Here is a 6,842-nt window from a genome sequence, read left to right as displayed (position 1 = left end):
ACATGACCACTGGAAAAACCATAGCCCTGACTAGATGGACCTTTGTTGGCACAATAATGTCTCTGCTTTTGAATATGCTATCTAGGTTGGTCATAACTTTTCTTCCAAGGAGTAAGCATCTTTTAATTTCATGGCTGCAATCACCATCTGCAGTGATTTTGGAGCCCAGAAAAATAAAGTCAGCCACTGTTTCCCCATCTATTTGCCATGAAGTGATGGGACCAGATGCCATGATCTTAGTTTTCTGAATGTTGAGCTTTAAGTCAACTTTTGCACTGTCCTTTTTCACTTTCATCAAGAGGCTTTTGAGTTCTTCTTCACTTTCTGCCATAAGGGTGGTGTCATCTGCATATCTGAGGTTATTGATATTTTGCCTTGAAGTCTTGATTCCAGCTTGTGCTTCTTCAAGCCCAGCGTTTCTCATGATGTACTCTGCATAGAAGTTAAATAAGCAGGGTAACAATATACAGCCTTGATGTACTTCTTTCCCAATTTGCAACCAATCTGTTGTTCCATGTCTGGTTCTAACTGTTGCTTCTTGACTTAAGTACAGATTTCTCAGGTAGCATGTCAGGTGGTCTGGTATTCCCATCTCTTTAAGAATTTTTCACAGTTTATTGTGATCCACACAGTCATAGGCTTTGGCCTAGTCAATAAAGCAGTAGATGTTTTTCTGGAACTCTCTTGCTTTTTCAATGAGCCAATGTTCTTTAGAAAAATCATTTTTAAGCCTCAGTTCTCCCACTGTACCTCAGTTCTTCCGCTGTAAAATGCATGTAAAAATAATAACTTTCTCATAGGTATAAGACAAAATATATAAACCCTTATTATTGTTACTGTTCTCATTTCTCAACACAGCTAGGACATTTCAGAAGTCTTCATCCTAACTAATGGAGGTGAAGTTTGGAGCTGTGAGTGTAGAGGACCAGTGTTAAGTATTAAAGTCTCTTTCTCCTCTAGGTTTGATCACAAATGATAATAGATGAATAGTCAAATTTTAAATAGAGTCTATGACATAAACTTTAGAACACTGTTAACTAGTCTGAGCCACCTCCTTAAGGTATAACCTTTCTGGGGGTAAGGATCCCAGTTATGATAACATTCAGAGCATCTATGGGATGGCTATCTAGTGTTCAAGCCTGTGTCACATTAGCCCATTTGGGTAAAGCAAGGTCTGCTAATTATCATCCATTTCTCATCTCCTATTTGCCAGCTTGGTCACTAGTAGACAAATCAACTCTTACTCTTGAACTGTTTCAGGTTTTTGCATTTCATCTCTCAGTTGTATTATAATCTTCCTTAAGGGGAGAGGGTAGTTATTATATAGCACATATGGCCTACTTAATAATCTTCTCTTGGTTACCACTGGCCATTCATCATCAAGGGTTTGACCCTTGATCTTATGACACTTGATTTCATGACACCAAAATCCTAGAGTATGGCTGTTAGCATAACTGACGCCATCTTGGGGCCCTTACAGCTTCTCCTGTCCTTCTGCTGACCCTACTCAGGGCTGTGTTGTACAGTAAATCACTTCCTTGTTGTCAAGAGCTTTGTAGTTAAAGAGTATTGTTTAAAATCATTAGGACCAGGTGGCCTCTATGCTCTATTAGTCCCCAAACAATGATGGAAACCTTCACTGATGTATTGCTGGTGCCCACGAGATTAGTGACCCATTTGTGAATCTTGACTGAGGAATGCATGTCCTGTTTCCAAGCACCTACTCTATACCCTGGGTAACAACAAAATTGCCTCAGTGACCCTTTGGAGGTGCAGAGTGTGGCTCCGATTCTGCATAGTTGCCTGCTGGACTCCGATCCTACTCTGTGAGTAAGTTACCCTATTAAAAAACCAATCCATTGATTATATAGAGCAGCCTGCCTCATTTTTCTGTCTCAAGATACCTTCTCAATTTGGTGGGTACTTTTCATTTCCTCTGTCCTCCAGCACCTATAGATACTGCAAAATTCTCTTGATATTTGATACTCTGCTGACATATTACCCAAAAGAGAAATTTAACCAGGTAAGCTGGTGAAGCTACCTTACACAGTAATTTTTAAATAACTTTTAGAAATCTAATATGAAAATTAGTTGAAAATATCCCCCATTGGGTTTGAGTTGCCTCCACCATTCTTCCAGACATTTAAAATATCAGAAACATTTATATCAGAAATATTTATTCTGTAAGTTGGACCATTTTTAATTTTAAAAACATTTTAAGCACTTACTCATTTAAAAATCTTGAATGTGTCAGTTATAATGATAAAGCAGATATCTGCTTTGCATATTAAGCAATTTCACGTGTGAAAAGCAACCAGAATGAAAAGACCCTGCAGACTGGGGAGGTTTCATCTATGTGACCAAATCCTTTCAGATGGACTTCTAATTTTGCTACTTGTGTTTTAAGGGAAAAAACAATAAAAATTTCTACCTTTATGATGTTTGAATGACTTCTGATCCTCTGACCCTCCATTCTTCTCCCAGATTTGCCGTGAGCACTCATTACTTTTATAAAAGTTTACTTATGACCCATGCTGTTGGTAGAACATCTCTAAGAGTTCTGTGCAGATATTTTTAAAATGATTATCATTATGAAAATGACTTATTAACTGAGTCACCTGGGAAAATTATTTATCCCTTTTAAGCCTCTTTTTCCTATCTGAAATGAAGGGTGTGGTAGTATTTTCCATTTCAGAGATTCTGTGATGAGGAGTAATAAGTACCATCTCTCACAGTATGTCTGGCACTTTGCAAACACTTAATATTTAATATATACATATATTGATATATCACCTTTTACAATTTATAAAAGGGTCTGTGTTTCCATACTGTTTACTCTGACCTCACTGTAAGAGGATACCCCTTCTGCAATCAATTCACAAATAATAATGGTCCCGTAAGCAGTCCTCTGAATCAGTCAGGAGGTTATCATAAGAGTTTTAGATTCTACATTTTATATCTTACCACCCAATAATACTTGCAAGGGCAAACTACCATTATCTTTCCACACTAACTTTCATATTATAAAAAATTTAAAAAAAATATGGCTTTGGGGGCTGGTTCTTGAGCAAAGAGGTATAGAGAACAATGAAAAGAATTTCAGTACTCTCTTTTAAAAATAGTATTCTAATATACTGAAAAAACAAAGAAGTTTGTTCTCTGTAGCCGAAATCTGCACTCAGATATCCTTGGGATATGCCTTCATGTTACTATGATCTAATCAGATTTGAAAGCCCCAAAGCTCATTGTCACGAACCGGATCTGTCGTCGCTGCTTTCAAGCCAAAAATAGGTTTAAAAAATGAAAGAATCAGAGATCTACTGATCTCAAAGTAATTACTCTGTGTTTCATAATTTAGAAAATCATAAATTATAAATTATAGCCAACAATTTACTCTAGAGTTTATTTAGTAACAGAGAATCAAAGTCTTTCATTTTCCCAACATATTAGAATTTGTGTGCACAAATTCTTCTTTTTACTAAAAAATCTATTAGCAAGTAATAATAATGTATTTTGACATAGCCCCAAACACAAAATTTGCTAAAGCCTCATTTCTTGGGGCCGGGGGGGGGGGGGGTATGTTTCACCAAAATAAGCAAAAGCATAATTATTTAGGAAAAAAAAAATCACATGCAGGCCTTACCCCAGATGGCCTGAATCAGAGCTTCTGGTTGGGGAGTGTATAGAGGGTAGCTACTAGAAACCCCTGTTTATCTAACTTTCCCCCGTGACCCCATGGAGATGCTCTGATTTAGACCTACTTGCTGCTGCTGCTGCTAAGTCGCTTCAATCGTGTCCGACTCTGTGCGACCCCATAGACGGCAGCCCACCAGGCTCCCCTGTCCCTGAGATTCTCCAGGCAAGAATACTGGAATGGGTTGCCATTTCCTCCTCCAACGCATGAAAGTGAAAAGTGAACATGAAGTCTCTCAGTTGTGTCCGACTCCCTGAGATTCTCCAGGCAAGAATACTGGAATGGGTTGCCATTTCCTCCTCCAACGCATGAAAGTGAAAAGTGAACTTGAAGTCGCTCAGTCGTGTCTGACTCTTCGCGACCCCATGGACTGCAGCCTACCAGGCTTCTCTGTCCATGGATTTTCCAGGCAACAGTACTGGAGTGGGGTGCCATTGCTTTCTCCAGACCTACTTACTGCTCGGTAAAGCAGATGAAACTAAAAGGTGACAATCAGCAAGGAGCAGTCATGGCCAAGGAAAAGCCAGCAATATTGGAGGGTGTTTAGGCTGTATCCTGCTTTAACAGTGCTTAGCAGGATGATCCAAATCAGATGTCTTTCTAGAATCTGGACTGACAGCATATCTTCTTGCCCCTCTTATGTTTCCACCCCTGTAAGTTTCACCTACGTCCCTTCTGATTAACATTTTAGAAAAAAGGTTTATTTAGAGAAATAAGAACAAACAAACAAACATGTTTTCCAGGCAAATAATTCAAGTAACTAAAGCTAAAAATAAATATATTTAAATCTCTCTAGGCCAAACAGTGAGGATTCATGCAGAAGTTGACTATAAATTAATGTTTTAGGGCATTAGTTCAGATAATAGGTCTTGAAAGTATATTTTAAAATGTAACTCATGATTAATAGAGGGTGCTATCATCAACTTAGTATCTTATAGTGAAAAAATATTATAAGCCCAGGAAAATTTCACATATGTGATCTTTGTTTGATTTTTCCAGAGTACCCACTTCTCTCATAACTGAGTACTAAAAAATACTAAGTACCTTAAAAGAATAACCCAGGTACATAAATCCAAATTATTACTTGGAAGGAAAATTATATAAAAGTTTTGAGTGAAACAAATTTATAATGTACAAATCACTTCTGTTCCCACATTTAAAATACACGTGATCAGGCTTCTACGTGCACACTATGCCTTGTCAGTTGTGTCTGACTCTTTGCAACCCTATAGACTATAGCCCACCAGGCTTCTCTGTCCATGGGATTCTCCAGGCAAGAATACTAGAATGGATTGCCATGCCTGCCTCCAGGGGATCTTCCTGACCCAGGGATCAAATCTGAGTCTTGTGTCTCCTGCACTGGCAGGCAGGCTCTCTACCACTAGTGCCACCTGGGAAGCCCCCAGGCTTCTACCCTCCCCACTCCCTCAAAAAAGAAGATACATGTAAGAACTTAAAATTCCACAGCATAACGTTCAGTTCTACGCTTTTACATCACCATGCCTTCCTATTCCTGTCCAAAACAAAGCTTTGCTTTACAGCATTCAGGATTTGCTTTTGCATTATTTTTTATTGAAATAGAGCTCATTCACAATGTTGTTAGTTTCAGATGACAGCAAAGTGATTCAGTTATACATACATCCATATATATACACATGTATATGTATATATGCATTTTTTTTTGAGCTGTAAATATGTTAGTTTTGATCTCAACTCAGCTGATCGTTTAACCAAGCATCAGGATTAGGATTAGCCAAAATCAGGCTCTCCAAACTCCCCACTGCCAGCACTGTCCATGGTCCCTTGCCAAAGGCAGCATGCACTTCCTAGGATCAAGGGTTTGAGAGTTGAAAGACCCTAGAGATCTGGCCCAGAAAAGGCTGAATTCAGAGATCTTGAATCCCACTGCCGGCCATGTTCTTTCACACTCAGCACCCTGGTGATCACGGCCCCTGGAGGCAGCCCTTCCCCTTGCTGGAGTGTCAGTGGTTCAGGAGTTTCCCTCTGTGTCCTGACTCCCTGTGTGACCCTGAATGAACCACAGTATCTCTTCATCCAAATATGAATGAAAAAAAAGATTTTAAAGATCACACAGGTCACACAGTTCTTCCTAATTGCTTAAATGGCAGGAACTGGAATAAAATGCTTTCCTGTAATATCCTTGGGACTGAAGGATCTTATTTAACAAGTGAGGTCTATGTTTAAAAGGTAGAGGCAGTAAGTTGTTAACACCAACTAGGCAATAAGGAATTGTCAAGTCAACTGAGCAATAGCTAACATCCTATGGTATTTCCTATGCACACACCCACTCCTTAACCCACAGCTGATGGGTATCTGTCACTAGGTGCCCGGCTTGGCACTTATCAAGCTGTCGCCAAGGATCCATCGTTCCCCCAAAACCACCACTACCAAAGTCAGTCTTTCCTCCTCATCTCATTCTCCAGTTCTCCAAATGCTTGTTACAGTGACCTACCTCCATCTTTTAATTATCTTCTCAGCCCTAGCGACAACACATCCCTGATTCATTCCCCTTTGTCATTTTCTGACCACTGTTTTGCCTCATTCTTTGGCTCCTTCACCATCCTTATCATTAAAAATAGCCACTTTTTGACTCGCTTATTTTCACCAGGAAGAATCCAGAAACTGAGCTCTCCTTGAATCCCTGTCACTAACTCACTGTGTGGCCTTAGACAACCCACAGCCCTCTTTGGGTTTCATTTATCCCTGAGAAAGTAAAGCAGCTGGACTTGATAATCCATAGACCTTCAGACCTAGGCAGTGTTACACTAGCCTGTCCTAATCCCATTCCTGTCCTCTATTAGTACGTGGGATATTTTCAGAAAGTCAGTGCAAGTCTGTGATGGATCTAAGACCACCGGGAAGTCATCACTTCCAGGGTGGGAAGGAACCTCTGAAATCTCCATTTCATAGTTGAGAAAACCTAGGTTCAAAGTGGGTAGTTGATTATCTCACAGTAGGGATGGGAATAAGGAGGCTCCTACATGTTCCAAATTCAGAGCTTAAGTGACTTTCAAACCTGGCTGAAGTGCATAATGGTATCAGGTAAAATGGGATATTGAAGGTATTCACTGGGTAGGACACTCCATAGTCTTTTTTCCTCTTTAAAAAAAAAATCTATACTGTATAA

The 6,842-nt window shown here is 39.5% G+C and overlaps 1 protein-coding gene across 2 annotated transcripts in view; it reads left to right on the top strand.

The window, feature by feature from the left end:
* Positions 1–1,737: 1,737 nt before the first annotated feature.
* Positions 1,738–6,842, top strand: part of PCED1B (PC-esterase domain containing 1B) — a 207,393-nt gene continuing 202,288 nt past the window's right edge. Inside the window, exon 1 of one of the 2 annotated variants that reach the window (XM_061416352.1) lies at positions 1,738–1,826. The gene's annotated coding sequence lies outside the window, so the exon portion shown is untranslated. Of the gene's footprint in view, positions 1,831–6,842 lie in introns of both variants that reach the window. The other variant, XM_061416351.1, reaches the window with a different exon arrangement.

Source organism: Bos javanicus, chromosome 5 (assembly GCF_032452875.1).
Source record: "Bos javanicus breed banteng chromosome 5, ARS-OSU_banteng_1.0, whole genome shotgun sequence".
In the NCBI taxonomy this organism is placed as follows: Eukaryota; Metazoa; Chordata; class Mammalia; order Artiodactyla; family Bovidae; genus Bos; species Bos javanicus.
This window is presented reverse-complemented; position numbering and strand designations above follow the sequence as displayed.